The sequence below is a fragment of the Trachypithecus francoisi genome, unplaced genomic scaffold (assembly GCF_009764315.1).
Source record: "Trachypithecus francoisi isolate TF-2019V2 unplaced genomic scaffold, Tfra_2.0 Lachesis_group1, whole genome shotgun sequence".
In the NCBI taxonomy this organism is placed as follows: domain Eukaryota; kingdom Metazoa; phylum Chordata; class Mammalia; order Primates; family Cercopithecidae; genus Trachypithecus; species Trachypithecus francoisi.
The window spans coordinates 171,873,887-171,896,423 of NW_022681454.1; positions in this window are offsets into that span (position 1 = coordinate 171,873,887).

The window sequence follows — 22,537 nt, forward strand, 5'->3', positions numbered from 1 at the left end:
TGTTCAAGTGAATCTTCTGCAAGATTAGTTACCAGACAGGCTCCAGCTTCTGTACTGTTGGACCTGCCTCCCTACAGCATTATGCCAACAAGGACTCTTTCCCCGTGCTTCTCACCGACAATGACTGAACGCAGCGGGGATGCTGGAGCTGGGCCATACCTGCCCAAGACATTCCTTCACAGCACAGGCATTTTTTTAACTCTGTCTCCGTGTACCTGGCCTGCCTGAGACTCCTCCTACCTAATCCTTCTTTCATCAGTCTCACTTCAAAGAAGTGAAAGCTGACGATAGTCTGATACTGGATTCTCACAGCCTGCTTCTGTTTCATCTTCCCTTTATCCTTCACAGTCAAGAACGGCTCCACAATAACCGGCAAGGACAACTTATCCTGATCAACGGGAGGAAGTAGTGCAGTTTTACACAATGGAGGCCAGGGGAAATACTGTAATCTCATGAGATCCACATTGGCTCCACTTGATACTCACTCGCTCAAGCGTAGCAGTGAATGGACGCATGCAATAGTCCAGGTCTGAGAATGGTACGATTGATCACCAAAGGCTCATTTTCCTCATGAATAGGAGTCTGAGCTAGACCACCAAGGATGCCATATGAACTCCTGAATATGATCAGGAGGCGGTCACTGAGGGTGACAGTATTTACAGGGCACAGTTAAGAAGGGAGACAACAGCTTTAAGATCAGCTGCAGCTTAGTTCTTTCTAGAAGTTCTCTCTAATAATTTTGTATCGTGGAAAAAGGTCTATGACAAATATAGATATGTGCTGCTTCTCAAAAATGTTTGAGAAAGAACATCTGTGTGTTGCAAGGGATCAATTGCAGTGTGATGGGAGGTGTACCACTCATATTTCTCTCCAAGCACACCTCCTATAAGGAGGGGAATTGGCTTCCAGCTGTCTCATGCTTCTATCTGCCACAACATTCACTTCAAGGTCACACTCTCCCTAGTCTTTTCAGAGCTAATAACGTTATGACTGTGGTATGATGGCTGGACTGTTCCTGCCTAATATGGGACTCTATTTGGCAATCTTTGCTCTGAGGTTTCCCATCATCCTGCCTGAGATTTTCCCAGAGTTGCACTTTAGTCTGAAGCTCCTTTTACCCAATCCTCCTTCCTGTCCCTCTCCTTTCACCGGTGTCAGATGTGTACCATGGTCTGAAGGTCCTCTCTGCTTGATCCTGATCCTTCTCACGTGACCTTCATAGGTATTTTCTCAGAATAGATCTTGCATGTATACATCTACCTTGACACCTGCTCCTCATAAAACATGATTTGAAAACAGCCAACTCAAGAAAGTCAAGACAAAACTAAAAGACACAATATACCCAAAGAAATTAAAAGCAAAAAAGTCAAAATTAACAATCAAATGGAATACGAAACTGCAAGAGAAACAATCACTCAAATGAAATTATTTCTTGAAATTATTATCAAAACTGATGATATTCAATCAAGGTTGATGAAATAAAAATAAATTATGTAGAAATAAACTATGAAAGAAAAGCAACCACATTACTGTTGAACACAGGCCTTTATCCATAATGTTACAGCATGAGGTAAACTGTAAGGGAGTTCCTTCTGTGCTTTGGGAAATAAAGGCAGAATTTTAGATTTAGCCAGAGATGATAACTAATGTTCATCTACTCTGGGACATAATTGTCCAAAAATTTTTTCAGAAATAGAGTTGCTCTTGGAGTTATCAGCCATTGGTTAGGTATTTGGATATAGCAAAAGAGGTTGGAAGAATCAGTAGGGGCTATGATCATGTGAGAGTCACACAGGGAAATCTTAAGAAACTAAGAGGAACAAAAAAGAACAATAAAATTCATAAGCAATGAAATAGGCTGACATCTACGATAGCTCCCAATGATCTCTGCCTCCTGGTATTCATACCCTTGTATAATTTCCTCCACTTGAGTGTGAGGTGGAACCAAGAAACTGTTTTCTAACACATAGAATATGACAGCATTCTTGGAATATCACTTCTATGATTAGGTTACAAAATATTGTAAGTTTCCTCTCACTAGCTTTTACTCCCTCCTCTCTCTCTCTCTCTCTCTCTCTCTCTGTCTCTCTCTCTCTCTCCGTCTGTCTTTTTCTCCCTTCTAGTAACCACTGAGTGATCTTAGAAGTGGTTCCTGTCCTGTTATAATGTGAGATGGATTGGCCGTGACTGACACATTGAATCAGCCTACAGCAGACTCTGAACCAGGACACACAGAGCTAAGCTGTGCCCTGAATTCTGACTCCCAGAAACAATAAAATGGTTAAGTGTGTGTTTTAAAGAAACTAAGTTTTGGGGTATTTGTTACAAAGTGGTAGATAACTAACGCAAGCAGTTATTTAAAACCAAATTATTCCTGTAAGTCTGAGAACTAATTTAAAAAAAATACTTAGAACTAAAGATATGTATTCTATAAGATTTATCCCAAGAAAAAAGGAAAAATAAATAAAACAGGTTGATCCTATGAGTATTAGAGAAACTTATTGAGAGGTTAGTAAGATTTATGTTAAGAACATGTCATAGACAGGATCTAAATGGATAAGAAAACTTCATAAAGTGATCTTAAGAAATTAGGCTATTTGTTTTAACAGAAAGCTAAGTACTGCTAAGCAACTTTCTCACTAACTTTTATAAGTCAAAATAATGTATTTTACCTTTTACTTCTGCTGTACTAATTTCATCATGACTGGATAAGTACATTTCTAAAGAGTTAATGATATAATTGAGAGCTCTGTGTTACATAAACCAATTTTGAATTGCCTATTTGAAATTATTACATCATTTGTGAATCTGTCTGGCACAATATAAAAACTTAGAAATATGCTAGGAATTTAATTGCAGTAGGTGGATCAGGTATATGTGGATATTTCTATGTATAATTATAATCAGAGCATTTAAACCAAAGCAAAATAGAAAAATGTCCTTGAATGATTGATATATGTTATGTAAAATGGACATTTTCCAAGAATATCCTAATTATTCTGAGGATTAGCAATTATGCATATCAATTATTCATGTGGAATTTCAGTAGAATTAAGGCACAGATAACAAAATAATATCTGAGACAGGCATATACAAAAAAGAACAACAAAGGGCATATGCACATTTTGTGGATTTTTTCTTTCCAAAATGTACATTTGATCCTGTTATGCTTTGCTTGAGACCATGTAAATGATAAAATGCTTAACGTGCCACACGAAGCTCTGCAGTGTTTGATCATTCCTTCTTACTAGGTTCATTTTGCAACACTATTTACTGAATACTCACTGTGTCAAAGGCCCTCAAACCTACCATGTCCCAACCTCACCACACCTCTGCTCTTGTCACACCCTTTCCTATTCATTTTGTATTTAGTAATGCACATTCTTTAAATTCAACTAAGGTTATCTTAAGGATAGTATCTCATGACTCTCTCAGATCTCTTTATGATAATTGTTCCAAAGAGCACTAGCCTTAATTCAGAATATATTGCCATGAAAATGATTGTATTGTGTAAGTGAATATTAATATTTTGGAAATGCTAATGCAATCTCAATTCCAAGAATATTGATTGCTATATAATAAATGTTCTATAATATTATTGAATGAATTATGAAAATAATCTCTAAGTTATATTGACCAAGAAAAGGTTTATTCAGTTGAAAAGAAAACAATACATTTAGTAGCAGAGTAAGAAAAGAGAAAAGAAAACGTTATAAAACAGCTGTTCTTCTGAAATGAACATCTGTACATCTGTACCTGGACACAGAATGGAATTAAAATTGAGAAGGGAATGTAAAGAAAACATACACACACACACACACACATATATACACACACATATATATATGAAAATCTGGACAATTATAAGAGTGAAGAAAATTCAAAGATTAAGTATCTCTATATTGATATACTTTTTGACTTATGTAGTGGTCAAAATGCTAGATTCATTATTTATTGTATTTTTAATATAAAAATAATTCTATTCAAACTTATCACTGAAAATTTTTTTTTCCTCAATATGAACATATATAGTTGGCCCTTAAACAACAAGATGATTAGGGGTGCTGACTCCATACAGTGTCGAAAATTCACATAAAATTTTCGAGTCCCCAAATATTTAACTAACAGCCTGCTGTTTACTGGAAGCCTTACTAATAAGATAAACAATTGATTAAATATAGGTTCTATATTCTATGTATTATATACTATATTCTTACAATAAAGTAGGTTTGAGAAATAAAAAGGATACTAAGAAAATTATAAGGAAGAGAAAATACCTTTACTATTCATTAAGTGGAAGTCAGTCGTCACAAATGTCTTCATCCTTGTCTTTACGTTGAGTAAGCTGAAGAGCAGGAAAAAGAGGTTGGTCTTGGTATCCCAGGGGTGGTAGAGGCAGAAAAAAATCCACATATATGTGTCCACAAACAGTTCAAACTCATGTTGGTCAAAGATCAACTGTACCCGCATTTATTAATATGAGAACATGTGCACCTTTTATTGATTGTATGAAATTTAAAAATGGCCTGAACAATATTGTTATTCTGGCCTGTATTTTTATATTTTAAATTTCTTAATTTATTTGACTTAGTATTTTGTAAATAGCATGTTCTAAAATGTTTACTTTTTATTATTTATTTTGTAATTGTCTTAAATTTTCTTCAATGCTGCACCACATAATTAAAAATTTTAAATTATTAAAACTTGCATTTTACTCTTTGCTATATACCATAATATTTTAAATGATGAAATTCTGTCTTTAAAACTAACCTATAAGATTAGAGAAAATTTATAAGAACAGATTTTATTTTTAAATTTGTAAATATTGTAAATATTCTCACAGGTATAGCCTTGGTTGCTTTTATTAGATCACGTTCCTTTTATAAATAATATTTCTTTTTTTTTTATTATACTTTAAGTTCTAGGGTACATGTGCATAACGTTTATATCATGTATAACTCCCCAATGCAATCCCTCTCTCCTCCCCCCTCCCCATGATAGGCCCCAGTGTGTGATGTTCCCCTTCCCGAGTCCAAGTGATCTCATTGTTCAGTTCCCACCTATGAGTGAGAACATGCGGTGTTTGGTTTTCTCTTCTTGTGATAGTTTGCTAAGAATGATGGTTTCCAGCTGCATCCATGTCCCTACAAAGGATGCAAACTCATCCTTTTTGATGGCTGCATAGTATTCCATGGTGTATATGTGCCACATTTTCTTAATCCAGTCTGTCACTGATGGACATTTGGGTTGATTCCAAGTCTTTGCTATTGTGAATAGTGCCGCAATAAACATACGTGTGCATGTGTCTTTGTAGTAGAGTAATTTATAATCCTTTGGGTATATACCCAGTAGTGGGATGGCTAGGTCATATGGTACATCTAGTTCTAGATCCTTGAGGAATCGCCATACTGTTTTCCATAATGGTTGAACTAGTTTACAATCCCACCAACAGTGTAAAAGTGTTCCTATTTCTCCACATCCTCTCCAACATCTATTGTTTCCTGACTTCTTAATGATTGCCATTTTAACTGGTGTGAGATGGTATCTCATTGTGGTTTTGATTTGCATTTCTCTGATGTCGAGTGATGACGAGCATTTTTTCATGTGTCTGTTGGCTGTATGGATGTCTTCTTTTGAGAAATGTTTGTTCATATCCTTTGCCCACTTTTTGATGGGGTTGTTTGTTTTTTTCTTGTATATTTGTTTGAGTTCTTTGTAGATTCTGGATATTAGCCCTTTGTCAGATGAGTAGGTTGCAAAAATTTTCTCCCATTCTGTAGGTTGCCTGTTCACTCTGATGGTAGTTTCTTTTGCTGTGCAAAAGCTCTTTAGTTTAATGAGATCCTATTTGTCAATTTTGGCTTTTGCTGCCGTTGCTTTTGGTGTTTTAGACATGAAGTCCTTGCCCATGCCTATGTCCTGAATGGTATTACCTAGATTTTCTTCTAGGGTTTTTATGGTATTAGGTCTAACATTTAAGTCTCTAATCCATCTTGAATTAATTTTCATATAAGGGGTAAGGAAAGGATCCAGTTTCTATTTCAATACAGAACTTGTTAAATTAGATATCTATTTGGGATATTTTGCTACATTTAGATGCTGCAAAATGTTTAGGTCATAATTTAATGCCATTATGTTATAAGATATTATCTAATTACAAATAGAAACCCTTTCAAAATAATTTCCCAATTTTAACACTTAAAAATCAAATCTTGAGGACTAATATCAGCAAGATCACAGAATAGGAGTTTCCAGTGTTCATTTTATCATGGAAATATCAACTTGAAAAACTGTTCACATGCAAAAATATATTCACAAGAACTATGGAATCCAGGGGAGGAATTACAGCACCTGTTTTGAGTGCAGAAATAGGAGAAGCCAAATTAAAGAGAATAGAAGCACAGCATGGAGAGTAGGAGTCCAGCCTGAACAGTGCAGCATGACGAGAAATACTCTCCACGCAGACCAAGGAGAGTGAAGTGAACATTTGACTTTACTTTGGATTCCAGCATCAAGGATGACCCAGTAAACCCTAGTGAGTAGCCAAGTAAAAGTGGGATTGCATATTCAACGTGTTGGAAAAATAAGACAAAACAAAACAACACTACCAACCAAAAATAGTATACACAACAAAACTATCATTCAGAAAAGGAGAGAGAAAGGCTTTTTCAGACAAACTAAAGCTGATGTTGTTAATTACCACCAACCATGCCTTACAAGAAGTGTAATAAATGCCAGAATGAAAAAGAAAATATTTCAAATATCTCTTTTAGTTTGACTAACCAAGACAAAATAGAGAAGACTCAAATAAATATAAGTGAAAGATGAGACAATAGAACTGAAACCACAGAAATAGAAAGGTTTGTAAGAAATTACTATGAACAATTATATGCAAAAAATTGAATAACTCAGAAGAAAGGAATTAATTCCTAGAAGAATACAACCTACTAAGACTGAATCATGAAAAAACAGAAAATATGAATAGACAAATAATGAGTAAAGATAGTGAATCACCATGCAAAAACTTTCCAACAAGGAAAAACACAGAACCAGTGGCTTCATGTGTGACTTTCACCAAATATTTGGGAAGAATTAAAGCCAGTTCTTTTCAAACTTTCCAAATAAAATGAAGATGAGGAACCCTCAAACTAATTTCATGAGGCAAATGTTATCTCGATATCAAATCCAGACAAGAACACTACAAGAAAAGAAAATTACTTGCTGAAAATAGATACAAACATCTTCAACAAAATAACAGTAAACTGAATTCAACAGCTCTTATGAGAATCGTGTATCATGACCAAGTGGGATTTACCTCTAGGATGTAAGAATGGCTCAATAAACAAAAATCAGTAAATGTGATATGCCACATTAACAGGATGAAGGATAACACTTGTATGATTAGAAAAAGCATTTGACAAAATTTAACATTATTTCATTATAAAAACTCTCAACAATATAAATATTGAAGGAATGGACCTCAACATAATAAAAGGCATACAGGAAAAGTCCACTGCTAACATCATACTCATATTACATCCCTCTCACAGCATTTCTTCTAAGTTCAGGAGCAAGACAAAGCTGCCCATTCTCACCACTTCTATTCCATATAGTACTGGAAGTCCTAACCAGAGCAATTAGGCAACAAAAAGAAATAAAAGATGTCCAAATTAGAAAAGAAGTAAAATTGTCCCTGTTTGCAGATGACATAACATGATCATGTATATCTAAAATTCATATAGAATCAAAAAAGACCTTGATATGGTTTGGTTCTATGTCACCACCCAAATCTCATCTCAAATTGTAATCTCCAGTGTTGGTGGAGGAACTTGGTGGGAGGTGCTTGGATTGTGGGGGCAGATTTCCTGCTTGTTGTTCTCATAATACTGAGTGAGTTCTCCTGAGATATGATGGTTTAAAAATGCATGGCAGTTCCCCTCTTGCTCTTTCTCTCCTGCCACCACGTAAGATGTGCCTTGCTTCCCCTTTGTCTTCTACCATGATTGTAAGTTTTCTGAGACCTCCCCAGCCAGGCATAACTGTGAGTCAATTAAACCTCTTTTATTTAAAAATTACCCAGTCTCAAGTAGTTCTTATAGCAATGTGAAAACAGATTAATACAGACCTCAGTAGCCGAAGCAATCTTGAACAAGAACAAAACACTACCTGATTTCAAAATGTGCTACAAAGCTAGAGTAATTGCACTGGCAAAAGAACACATTCTTTTCAGAGGCACATAGACCAGTGGACATGTAGACCAATGAAACAAAATGGAAAGCTGAGAAATCAGCTCATACCTTTATGCTTAATTGGTCAATCTCAAAGGTGCTCTGAACACACAATTTGAAAATGAGAATCTCTTCAATAAATAGTGTTAGGAATACTGGATATCTACATGTGTAAAGTTAAATACTTGCACCATATGCAAAGAATCAACTCAGAATGGTTTAGAAACTTAAACTGAAGCCCTGAAACTATAAAACTACTAAAAGAAAACACAAGAAAAAATCTTCTTGTTGGTTGGGGCAAAGATTTCTGGGTTACATCCCCAAAGCCCAGGTAAAAAAAGGAAAAATAGGAAAATGGGATTATGTCAAACTGCAAACCTTCTACATATTAAAGGAAAGACTCAACAGAATGAAGACACAACCTATGGTTTGGGAAATAATATTTAGAACAATACATCTGAAAAGTGGTTAATACCTAAAATAACACTCAATATTAATACAATAAATAACCAGACTAAAAAGTGGGCACTCTTGGACTCACTTGGACTTGAATAGACCATATGTCAAAAGAAGACATACAAATGACCAACAGTTATAAGAGAATCTGCTCAGAGAAATGCAAATCAAAATCACAATGAAATATCACCTCACAGTTGTTAGAATGAATATTTTTTAAATGACAAATATATCAAGTGTCAGTGAGTATTTAGAGAAAAGTGAACGTGTGTGCACCAATGGTGAGGATGTAAATGAGTACAACCTTTATGAAAAACAGTATGAAGGTTCCTCAAAAAATTAAAAATAGAACTATCATATGATTTAGAAATCCTATTTCTAGGTACATATGCAAAGGATGTGAATTAGTATCTCAAAGTGACATCTACACTTCCATGTTAGTTGCAGCATTATTCACAATAGCCAAGATATTGACGTAATCTTTGTCCATTGATGCAATGATACGTGAATAAAGAAAACATTATATATGTGTACTATAAATACCCCATAATAATACACTCAATATAATATTTTTCAGCCTTAAAAAAGAAAGCAAAATCTTACTTGCAATGACATGGATAATTCTGGAGAATATAATGCTAAGTAAACTAAGTCAGGTATAGAAAAACTAATACTGCGTGATTTCACGTATGTGTGGAATCTAAAATGGTTGAATTAGTAGAAGCAGAATAGAAAGGAGACAGCCAGGGGCTGCGGGGTCGCGGACGCAGGAGATGTTGGTCAAAGGGTACAAAGTTCTAGTTATGCAGTATGAATAAGTGAATAACTTCTGGAAGTCTAATATATAGCATGATGACTATAATTAATACTACTACTATTTGTGCACGAAATTTTCTAAGAAAGTAGACTTTAAGTGTTCTAATCGCATACACACAAAGTGGCAACCATGTGAGGTATGAATATGTTAATTAGCTTCATTGTTTTAGAATTATTTAATGATACATACTTAAATACATACACTTTTTATTTTTCAATTCTACCTCAATAAAGTCAAAAAAGTTTTAAAAATAGATTCTTATATTCAATTTGTGACTCTTTATTTAGTATTTTCAGTGCCTTCCTTGACATTTATAGGGTTGGATTACAATGGGTTTTCTTTTCATTTATTTTTCCCAGTAATTACAATTTAATACAATCTTAAGAATAGAAATATTTTGAAGATACGGTTATTAAATAAGATGATTTAATATTTCCAAATAGTTATGAAAAAAGTAAATAAAAACAGAATCTAGAGAACTCACTAAAATAAAAATTAAAATATTTATAAAATTCATTGATTTATAAATCCTTACATTGTAAAACTTCAACTAAGAAGAGGACAGAAGAAAATAAATGCTGAAATATATTTTATATTAAAAACAATCATCACCACAAAAATTATAATAGTCTGCGTTCAGAATATATTTGTATATTTTAAATTCTGGTATCTAATTCAGCTGATTGAATAAGGTATCTTATTTGGAAATATTTATAAATCATGTATGCATCACAACCAATTTTAAAACAATTTCAGGGTTTTTCCTCCTATGTGAACCTTTGCAAAAAATCAATTCACCTTAAATGTGTGGGTCTCTTTGTAGTCTGCAGTATACAAATCTTGCACTTATTTTGTAAGATTTATACCTATGTTTAATATTTTTGGTGTACTTATAAATGCACTATTAATATTCACCTTCCATGTTTTTATTTATAGTACATAGAAATAATTGTTGGCTTTTTGTGCATTTACCTTGTGTCCTGGATGACTTGCTAATTTATTTACTGAAGTAGTTTTGTTGCAGATTATTTAGGATTTTCTATATGGATAATATCTGAACACATATGTATATGTATATATACACATAGATACTATATATACACTATATATGTATATGTATATATACACATATACACTATGTACTATATATACAGTATATATACACTATAGCAAATGTATTCTCACTAAAATTTTAAAATATTATCATAAAGCAAGAGAATGAAATAAAAAGGGTATACATATACACTATATATTCTATATTATATATACTATACATATACACACTATATACTATATTATACATACTATATATACATACATACATATATACACTATATAGTACACTATATACACACTATATGTATACTATATATACACTATATATAGTACACTATATCTATGAACACATGAACATAATATAGTGTACTATATATAGTGTATATATAGTGCATATATGTATATACTATATATAGTGTGCATATGTATGTATATGTGTATACTATATATAGTGTGTATATATACTCTTTTATTTCATTCTCTTGCTTTATGACAAAATTTTAAAATTTTAGTAAGAATACATTTTGCTATTTATATTTCATATAAATTTTCTTTATGTTAATGTATAAAAGAAACAATTATAATCTTCAGTGTTTTAATTTTTAACTGAAATTAATTAGCATCCATAAAATAGCAAATGTTTTACCTTCAAATGGATGAGCTTCCCAAAGCTTTACTTTTGAGTCCATGAATTGGGTGGACAAAAACCAAAAATTCTTCAAATTAACTAGTTTTTATAAAGCATCTTATGTTACTGTTATAAAACTGGCATAATGTGGCAATTGTTACGATTCTTGTATTGCTAATAGTGCCGATCTTAAAAGCTGTTACCTCGGTTTTCATGAGTGTACAACAATACTTGGGTTGGAAATTAATTAATTATAAGAAATCATTTAATGTAAATACAAATGTATGCATCATAGAGAAATATCCACCTAAGTATTAATTTTTAAAAATACATTGATGCTTTATTAATTTTTCCCTTTCATATTGCATATGCTTAGTAATGTCCTTAGGAGTCATATGTTGGATTGTAAATGTTGACAAATATTTTGTGTAAATTTTATCTTTAATATTAACTTTGTCAGTGAAAGAAAATTCAAGACTGATATTTCATTAGAAATCCATTTTAAAATTTTCAACATACTGCTCCAAAAGGGGTTTATTGTGTAAATAAACAATAAATAGGGTTGGAATTACACTAAATAGTAAATAGAAACCCCAATAACAGGTTATTTGAGACTACTCTGTACTAGACCTTTCCTTAAATCCAGACAGAAGAGCTTGCCCTGGGCTCTGTAAATTAGCTGGGCTGTTCTGAGCCTCCCCTGCTGCTGTCCCCACCATAGGGCAAGATGTCTGCAGGAACAGTTGAAAGTTATTACCCCAAATATCTCTCTTTGGAAATATGATATATGTGTGATACATTTATACATGTGTGTATACACACACACACACACACACACACACACACACACATATATATAAACACATAACAGAATCTTTTAAAGTTGATTTGTGATTACATTGACTAATTAATTAGATCACTTGAACTCGGGAAGGAGAACATCACACACTGGTGCCTATCATGGGGAGGAGGGAGGGGGGAGGGATTGCATTGGGAGTTATACATGATATAAATGATGAATTGATGGGTGCTGACGAGTTGATGGGTGCAGCACACCAACATGGCACAAGTATACATATGTAACAAACCTGCACGTTATGCACATGTACCCTAGAACTTAAAGTATAATAAAAAAAAAAAGAAAAAAGAAAAAAAAAAAAGATGAAAGCAAACTGTGACTTTGTATTTCCACTAAAGAATAAAGGGAAATGTGGCAAGAAATCAGGGTGAAGAAAAAAAAAAAAAGAAAGAAAAGTAATGGGTACATGCTCACAAAATCAACTTCATAAAGATTCACTTTTTTCCCATTACATTTTTCCCAAAAAGATTATTATACTCAGTATTTATCATATTTGGGGTGTAAGGTATGCGCCTTTTCTCTGGTGGTTGACTGGTAAGCTAATTGAGAAAAGAATGATTAATCTATGTGTATCATCCACACTATCTAGCATCCAAAATGTTCACTGAATGAATGTTTTCCCCATGAAAGCTAGGAAACTTGAAACTGAAATTTTTCAGAAGCCTAAGTGATAAAATACATTATATTTCACATGGCCCTGAATGTTTCTTTTCATTTCTTTTAAGACACATTCTTCTTCCCATGACACCAAATACTGGAAAGAAAAGCAGTATCCTCTCTATGCCCGAATTGTGGCTTTTTACATATTAATATGAGTTTGATAAATATTTACTAATTTCTTGTTTTAGAAATCTAGCATTCGTTACCATTTTGTGTGTGTGTGTATGTGTTGAAATAGTTTGTGTTCTTTAGGTCTTCACATTAATTGCAGTTTCAGATGTAGACAGTGACATGGAAATACATATAAGACCATAATTGGTAGTAAAATAGCACAGTTGTGTCTGTTTGCATGTAAATTACTGCTATTACGAGCCATGGTGCTTCCTGAAACTGTAAAATAACGGTTGGGTTATAATTTTAGTAGACAGTCGCTATTGCTACTCCTGAGTATTCATTATAGATACCAACTATTTATTTGATGCATTTTTTTTTTACTTACACGTATGGCATCTTGACAAGCATATCTGCCAGCACGTAAGTATTTAGTAGAAAACTAGGCATCAAATCCAATCCTTTACTCTGTTAAGATAAACCTTTAGGTTGTCAGCATGCTTAAAATGTATTTTTTAAAAAGGTAAAGATACTTATAATGTTTTAGTATTGCTATACACATTATATTAATAATTGTGTGTATAGCAACTCATCCCACAGCAACCCATCCTTGATCCTCTCTTGAAAATATTTTATGTTTTGTATATTAACATTTTCAAGTGATGAATTGTACTTTATGTCAACATTAATAGAATATTGACTCACACTGATAATTTTGTATACCAATAATTTATTAAGTGGTGAATCATATATTAATGATAGGATTATGTGAAGTGCTAATTGGCATATACTTTTGGCAATCAATAATTTCTGAGGCTTGGTGATTATACTTGTTTTGAAGTTCTTATGCCTTGATGACCTCCAGGACATTAATGCAGTATTTCTTGTGCTTATTTAAAGCAACAGTCAGTAATTTTAATGTTTTTCTATCATATTCATTATAAAAATTAATTAAGAAATATTTTAATGTTAGCACATAAGCTGCTATTAGTTGATTATTATTTGTGGGAATTTCCATTTTGCTTTTGCTTTAAACTACAGAAAAATTAATATAACAAAAATAATAGTTTAAAATGTTATATCTGTTTCATGTTGTCCATAATCTGCAATTAAGTACACATTCTGTAAAGGTCATGCTTTCAAAAATGCATTAAATCAAGGATTTTAAGATGTCAGTGTGGATCATTCAGAGGTACAAGTGTTATAAAATTAATAATTTATAAAAACTTTCCAGAAAAAGGACAAATATTCTTCAAAAATATAATTTTTATTAAGGATGTACTTATAATAATAGCATATAATTATTATATAATTATATATAATAATAATACCTATTTCAAGGCAAATGATAAAGTTTTTTTTTAAGTAAAAAAAAAGTAGAACGCTACTCAGAAACATCTCAAAGTACCTACCTAGCCCTTGCTCTTTTTTCTGAGTTTGGCCTGCTTGGGCCCCATGGGCCTTCTGAGTACACCCAGACCTCATGATCGTAATTGATTAGACCGAGAGGGTTTTCTTGATTCAAAAAAGACTTAGAATATCTTTCTCACAGGAATTTTTAAGTTTGACACCAGAAAATTGGGTCAGATTATTGCAACCAGCAGATGATGTAGTAGTATTGACTTAGGCAATGGAAGTTCCTCAGTAGCAGCTTGTGACTATGCGTGAATCATTGAAGCAGAAAAACTGCAGAGAAAGGGGAGAATCAGATATTACCTGAAAACTGCTGAAAGAATGAGAGCGATTTCCCTGAGAGACTGCGGCACTCCCAAATGTGGCTCCGTTGAACTTACTACCTTTGGATTTTGTAAAACCTTAAACACTCCTAACAAGTGTAATTTATTTTTTCCTAATTGAACTCACCTGAATGGCTTCTTTTCCATGAAATTAATACGTATTAATTAATATTTTTCTTTTCCTCCCTTTAATCATCCTCCTATCATAGATTCAACACAAATTTGATTTTGGCATATACTTTATAATTTCATTTTAATTTCAGATAATGCACCAATTGACTTTAAAAAGGTGACACATTGCATAATATTAGAAACACACCTATTCTAATACCTGCTTTTTACAGATGAGGAATATGGGAACCAGGGTATGTAAGGGATTACAGCAGATCGTACAGGTGAATGCCACAATAATTGGCACTAAACCTTAAATGGTTGTGGGTATCAGGAGACCTGGGTTTAACTGCAAGCTTTGCAGCAAATTTTAGAAGTAACTTTATTATTATTTGTTATTTACTTTTTATTTTTTGACAGAGTCTCACTCTGTTGCCCAGGCTGGAGTGAAATGGCACAATCTTAGCTCACTGGAACCTCTGCCTCCCGGATTCAAGCAATTCTTCTGCCTCAGCCTTCCGAGTAGTTGGAATTGCAGACGTGCACCTCCACGCCCTGCTAATTTTTGTATTTTTAGTAGAGATGGGGTTTCACCATGTTGGTCAGACTGGTCTTGAACTCCTAACCTCAAGTGATCACCCAGCCTTGGCCTCCCAAAGTGCTGGGACTACTATAGGCATGAGCCACCGTGCTGGCCACTTCAATTTTTAAACAGAATACTGGATTAGAAAATGTAAAATTCCATTAATATTATTTAACCTTATTATCATTCTATGACTTATAGGCAAGTGCTTGCAATCATTTATTTTCAGTTGACACCTTCATCATTTTATCAGTAGTGAGCTATAAATGCTGAGCAACTGTTTCTCTTGACGAAAGTGTGTTCATATACATACTTATATACATAATTTTTGCATAAACGTTATTAATATAAAGCATCTAAAGTACACACTTTTCAAATAATAGTATATATAATATTTGTGTTGTTATTTCTACATAGCCAGTTCATTCGAAGAATGTATATTTTTGTTTGTCACTGAACTTTTGTATCAGTAGCCAGCTGAATATGATTGCAACTGAAGAATGACTATATTCTTATATGAATGTTGTATAATATTTTCATTTAAACTAATGAGTGAGAAAAAAGAAAAACAATGAATACGTATGTCAAAAATACACTTATTTGGCAATGGCATGAATAGCTTATTTCCTGAATCACATGACCGTTTCCCAAAACAGAAATAATATTTTCTAAATCTTTATCTCAAATGTAGCCACTACTCTCAATATTAGCTGACTCCTTCATATTTAAACTACAGTATTGATATTTTGCATCATTTTCTGAAGTTAGACAATCAGCACAACAATAACTCCATGCCTGATGGCCATGGTGTAAATATGCCAATTATGGCTAATTTGAAGTTAGCTGTATGACATGACTGAAACTGTTTTTGAGAAGACTTGCACAGTAGCACAATAGTATTCCCACAGTAGATGCAACCCCAAAAGCAGAAGTAATCATACACTAACTAGGTATTAATACATTTTGAGCCTTATATCTGTTTTAAATACTATTTTATATGATTTTACAAATAATGTCTCTATTTAACAACTTGTTAAAAAAAAAATTCATGGCTGAGCATGGTGGCTCATGCCAGTAATCCCAACACTTTGGGAGGCCGAAGTGGGCAGATCACGTTAGGTAAGGAGTTTGACACCAACCTGGCCAACATGGTGAAACCCTGTCTCTACGAAAATACAAACATTAACTGGGTGTGGTGGTGAGTGCTTATAATCCCAGCTACTCGGGAGGCTGAGGCAAGAGAATTGCTTGAACCCAGAAGGTGGAGGTTGTGGTGAGCCAAGGTTGCACCACTGCACTCCAGCCTGGGCCACAGAGCCAGACTCCGTCTCAAAATAAATAAATAAATAAAAAATAAATAAAAAATAAATAAAAACTAAAAAATTCCTGGAAATGTAACAGTTGGTTTTTATGAGCCATTAGGAGCTGGTTCCAGCACACCTCTGGGGCTTGTGTATGATAAATAATGATTACAAGGTCAAATATAAGTGTTCTAAGAAAGTTACACTTAATTTGATTGGGCAGAGATGCTAATATGAATATTTAACAAATGGTACAGTTTGGCATCTGCCTACATACTCATAATACCTATGCTGTGTAACTGGTCAGCCATCAAGTCTGGAGGTGAGAGTCAAAAGGAGGAAGAGGTTATGACATGTAATAAAGAGGGACTACAGCTTTTGAACTTGAATGTAAGCAAAGACTGAGAGGTAAGGAGAAGAAAGTATTGTGGCTTGATAGGAGTATAAGGTATGCTCTGAGGAAATGTACTATAGAGGTTTGAGAACTTGGATTCCGGCATTGCATGGAAGGCCATATGCAGCCAGTGAAGATTTTAAATCAGTTCAGTTGAAGTGCTTGGAGATGGAGAAGCAAATAGGAATCAACATTTCTTATGCCCTCAAAAAATTCACAGCTTCAGCTTGCCTACCTAAATATTCACTTCAGCAGATCAAATGTAACACATCCTGGCTAAAGACATAAAAGACCTGTGAACAATGTGCTATGGGAGTCAGGGATGTTGAGTAATTAAATTTTTCAGAGAGATCATGGAATAGTTCACCAGATGAACAGATATTTAAATTGGGTGAAAGATAAGTTTGATAAAAGAAGGGAATGCAGTATCATTAAAAGCAGAGCACAAAAGAGGAAAAGTGCAAGGGAGAGAGTTACAAAGAAGTTCAATGAGGCAGAAAAATAGAAGGGTTAAAAGGTTACTGTCTAGATATTTAAATGGAAAATAGACGGGAGTCAGACTGTGGAAGGTCTTTTATGTTACGCTAAGGAGTTCAGATTTTATCCTGCAGGAAAGAGGATATGACTTTTTAAAAAACTGAAGCAATACTATCTATCTATAAAATACATTTTTAAAACAACCGAAGCAGTTGTGTTTCCGGAAACAGTAAATTTGGTGGCTATTTGTGGGACGATACTAATGTCAATATCTTCTTTTGCAGTCACTAAATGAAAGATAAAGAGAACCAAGACACCGGCAGTAAAAGGGCGAGGACATGTCTTTCAACAGAAATGTTCAGGCAAGCTAAACCTGAACTGATAACCACATTTTTGGAGGAATGAGAAAGGGTGAAATTCACCCTAGAAAGGCTAGTTTTAGTGAATAGCTGGATGGTTATACCTTATTTTATTTTTTATTTTATTTTTTGAGACTGAGTCTGGCTCCGTCCCCTGGGCTGCAGTGCAGTGGCGCGATCTCGGCTCACCGCAAGCTCCGCCTCCCAGGTTCCCGCCATTCTCCTGCCTCAGCCTCCCGAGTAGCTGGGACTACAGGCGCCCGCCACCGCGCCCGGCTGATTTTTTTGTATTTTTTTAGTAGAGACGGGATTTCACCGTGTTAGCCAGGATGGTCTCGATCTTCTGACCTCGTGATCCGCCCGCCTCGGCTTCCCGAAGTGCTGGGATTGCAGGCGTGAGCCACCGCGCCCGGCCGGTTATACCATTTAAAGATACAGAAAACACAAAAAGCCCAAGGGTATTTGTGAGTGGGCACTCATACTTCCTGCTTGAATCTGTGGAGCTGTAGGTACTGGCTAGATGTGCAGATGGATATGGTCAGAAAGATAGAAATTGGATCTGGAGCGACGTAACTAGCTGAAGTGACAGCATGAATGTGAGGATAATTTCAGCAAAAGCAATGGATAAGATGTCAGATAGAATGAGCTGCACCTTTCAATTTGTCAACCAGATCCTAGGTGGTCATTGATGAGATTCCCAAGAGCAGAGTATGAAGCTGGATATGAATTAAAATATGAGTGGGAGCTAAGGAATTGGAAACACTGAGCCTCTTTCATGTACGTTGGTGGTGAAATAATGGAGGAAGACAAAGCGAGAGAGAATGTAATGGAAAGAGAATGCTTCCCTCCTAGGTATGGTGTACATTTCTATGTCTTGAGTACTTAGTGGATCCACCTATGATAATATTTTTGTATCGGAATTGTCACCTCAAGTTAGACTTTATGTAATGATCATGACATCCCTTTCTATGATTAACATGAATACAGTAAATTAAAGCAAATATATTCAAAAATGATAAATTATTAACCCATGACTATTTCTTTTTAGCAGGAAACTTCATGGAGGGGGAAGTTTGTAGCACAATCCTTTGCATTATGTAAGTATATGTCAATCTTATAGGACATATCTATCAGTTAAATAAAGGCACCTCGTTTATTAGACATCTCAGGTGACAGAGAAAAAAATGAAGGACTGATGTTAAAGTTAAATAGCCCTAATCTAAACAAAGATCTTTTCATTTCTCTGGGAGCATAGAAGTCACACACAGACAAAGACAGACAGAGATAGAGTACATCACCAAAATTTTCCAGACACAAAGATTCCTAAGAAGAATTTTACAGGTTTGGCAGGCAAGCAGGTCCATGATACACCAGAACACGTAAAGGCGTGTTTGAGGAATGAAAGCTTTGCTAAATGATAATTCATATTTTTAACTTGACCACATTTCGGTTGTATATGTAGGCAATTTTAATGTGGAGGAATGTAATAAGAGTAAAACATTCAGGCAACAATACTTTGGAATTTTGAATATTGTATGTCTGAGTGCCTGGCATGAAGACTTTTGACAGAAAACTGAATGTCTGTAAACAGCTGAGTAATTTAATGCGCATCACCTGAGAGCTATGTATAGAGGCTGATTTTAATGCTGTTGCATGTGATACTATTGACCCTGTGTTTTCTGGGCTTCTTGGACTGTGGTGAGAACACATTTAATTAACATAAAATACACTAAGCATTTGTGAGGGATGAGCACTTCAAAAATTTCAGTTCTTCAAATTTTAAGTATGGAAGTAATTGTATAGGCTATTTAATTTCATTTTATTTTTAGTAATTCAGTGTTATTCTAATAACGTTTCTATTAAATTCATGTGCTTTTCTATATATCTTTATACCAAACCACATCTCTTTCATGCCTATGTTTATCTGAAAACTAACTTTTCCACCAGTGTAGAGAATGTATTAAAACGTGTGATGAATAGACAGCCACAAGCCAGATAGCCATGCAAAATCTCATGGTCAGCAAGATTTACTCACCAGTAAAATGACAGTTTTAAATTGTACCCAGGATTTAATTTATGATATTTCCGGGTGATGACATGAAGAGGTCAATGCTATTGAAAAAACAGTGTATTACTTACAGCTCCCCATAGGAGAGGTCACAGCATACAACTCAGGGCCATAAGAGGAAGCTCCAGGGTTGGACAGAAGGCAGAGGATAAGGGGACTCCTGAGTGAGAACTTCTATTACCATCACTTTGAGAAGTTGGTAGGTGGGGACATCCCCTATTGGTCAAGAAACAAAATGCAGATGCTTGCATTTGTGGTTGGAGGGTTTGCAATATGATTTTCTCATGCGCCTGAAAACACAGAGATGTAAACAACTTTGGCCATTAGTATGGCCCATGATTTCAAAATGTCAAATAATTAGTTATAGAAAATCAAGAATGATTACTACACTCTCACCAGCTTCATGATATACAAACATCTAATGTGTACTTCTAGAAAGTATAGCTTGTCAGCTGTCAAATCATTATTAAAACCACTTGGGGTACAACTGATGCACACATAAATACACAATTCTGTATCACATCCACTTTGAGGTTCCCTTAAGAACGTTTAGAATTGTGATGTATTACTATTAGTGCCAGAAAATGATGGTAGTGAAAAGAAAAAAAATGTATTCACTGTATATATATATATCATATAGTCATTTTTACAGTCATTGATTAAAAACTGAATATTTTTTAAAGTATTTCAGCAACAGTAGGTGTTCAGACTCAAATCAAACATATGCATGCTCTTCCTCAAACTTTCAAAACCTATATAGTTTTGGCTAAAGCATATGCTAAATGAGATAATAGGGATCAAAATTAACTGGGAGTTTGTGATTCTAGAGTAAAGTTTACGCTTCCTTGTGGACTAACTAGAGTTTAAATTGCAATGTCTGGTCAAGTGCAAAGGCTCACACCTTTAATTCCAGCACTTTCGGACGCCAATGTGGGCGGATCACTTGAGGTCGGGAATTTGAGACCAGCCTCGTCAACATGGTGAAACCCCATCTCTACTAAAAACACAAAAATTAGCCTGGGGTGGTGGCATGCGCCTATAATCCCAGCTACTTGGGTGGTGAGGCAGGAGAATAGCTTGAACCTGGACATTGGAGGTCGCAGTGAGCCAACAGCGCCGCACTGCACTCCAGTCTGGGCGACAGAGTAAGACTCCATCTCAAAAAAACAAAAAACAAAAAATGCAATGTCCATGGAGAATAAAAAACCTAATCTTTGTCTCTCTTCTCTAAATTAATTAAATGTAATGGGATTAAGCTAGAGGGGCTTGGAAAGGACTGTTGCAGGGGTCTTGGCATATATTGGAGTAGTATTACTATTCTAGGTATCTTGTTGATGCAGAAAACTAAGACATCCACGAAGGAGAAGAACAGGATCCAACCTCATGGAAGAGCGCTGACAATAGATGTTAGACAGAAAATTAGAACCTTGACTAAACTTCCAGGGGTTCAAGAGGAGACTCAATTTTCACTGTGAAGACTGGAACTCACACTATAAATATAAACTGCAAATTTGATTCCTGATACATCACCAGGCTAAAACAATTAGGTGGAGTTGAACCTATATAGAGAAATTGCAAGGATGTGCAAGTGGGTGGAAATGAAGAAAGCAAGGACAAACTCAAAGCTAATTCCCCAAACTGTAAAATACATTTGGGGGTCTGAAAAAGATGGAAAGTTAGTGAGGTTTTTCAGAGTGTGTCAGAGGAGAAATCAGTATTAGAATATCTGTTATTATGAATTCTCATCCTCAGTTATCTAATACCCCATTCCCTGGGAGAGGATTACATTTCAGTTGCTTGCAGTGGATCTATAGTGCCTTCCTGCAGGAGGAGTGAGAGGCGTACTGTTATCAAAGTCATTGACTTGGCCAGGTGATTTGTTTTTTGGTGAATGATGTGACAATATGCTGATTCCAAACAGAAGCTTTGAGAGCAATGGTAGATTTTCCAACTCTGTTGATTTGTTTTTTTAAAATTTGTTTTTAATTTGCCACAAAACAGTATGGTACAATATGAAGCAACTCCTTTTCATCCTGAAAAGGAAAAAAAAAACAGGGCATGGCATGAGCAGAGCTGCCAACTTTAGCCAACATGACAGGCAAAGCATTGGTTGTTGTAATGCTGTAAGCTTGTGATATTTTAGGGTGATCTGTTAACATAGAAAAGCTAAGCAGTTCAGAAATTGTATGTGAAGTGAAATGGTGCCACTTTTTTTAAAAGAACATTGTATATGATATTGGCCTCAAGACTCGGTAGTGGACATCAAGTAAACTATAATTGGAGCATGAAAAATGGCAGCCTGTTTCATTTATTGATGAAATTTTATGTATTAATGAAACTGGCAACACTATTCTCTAATGTATCTCTCAAGTCACATAACATACCTAATTAAAATGTGACTTTTGGCAAAAAGGGGTAAGATATAGAACCTTATGAAGGGTGTTTTTGTTATTATCAACTGGACTTGACAAAACAAAGATGAGGTCAGGAAAGGTTCACTAGTGAGCCGTAAAGTGTAAAAGAGAAATAAAACAGTCCAGAAAAAAGGTCTTACAGGGCTGGCCAACTCAACTGTTGCTAATATGCAACCAATAAGTGATAGCATTTGTAAGTACTCTGAACAATTAAGATTAATTAATAATTGACCTACAACAGAGACCAAATTAAAATAATTGACATCTTGTTCTTTGTTT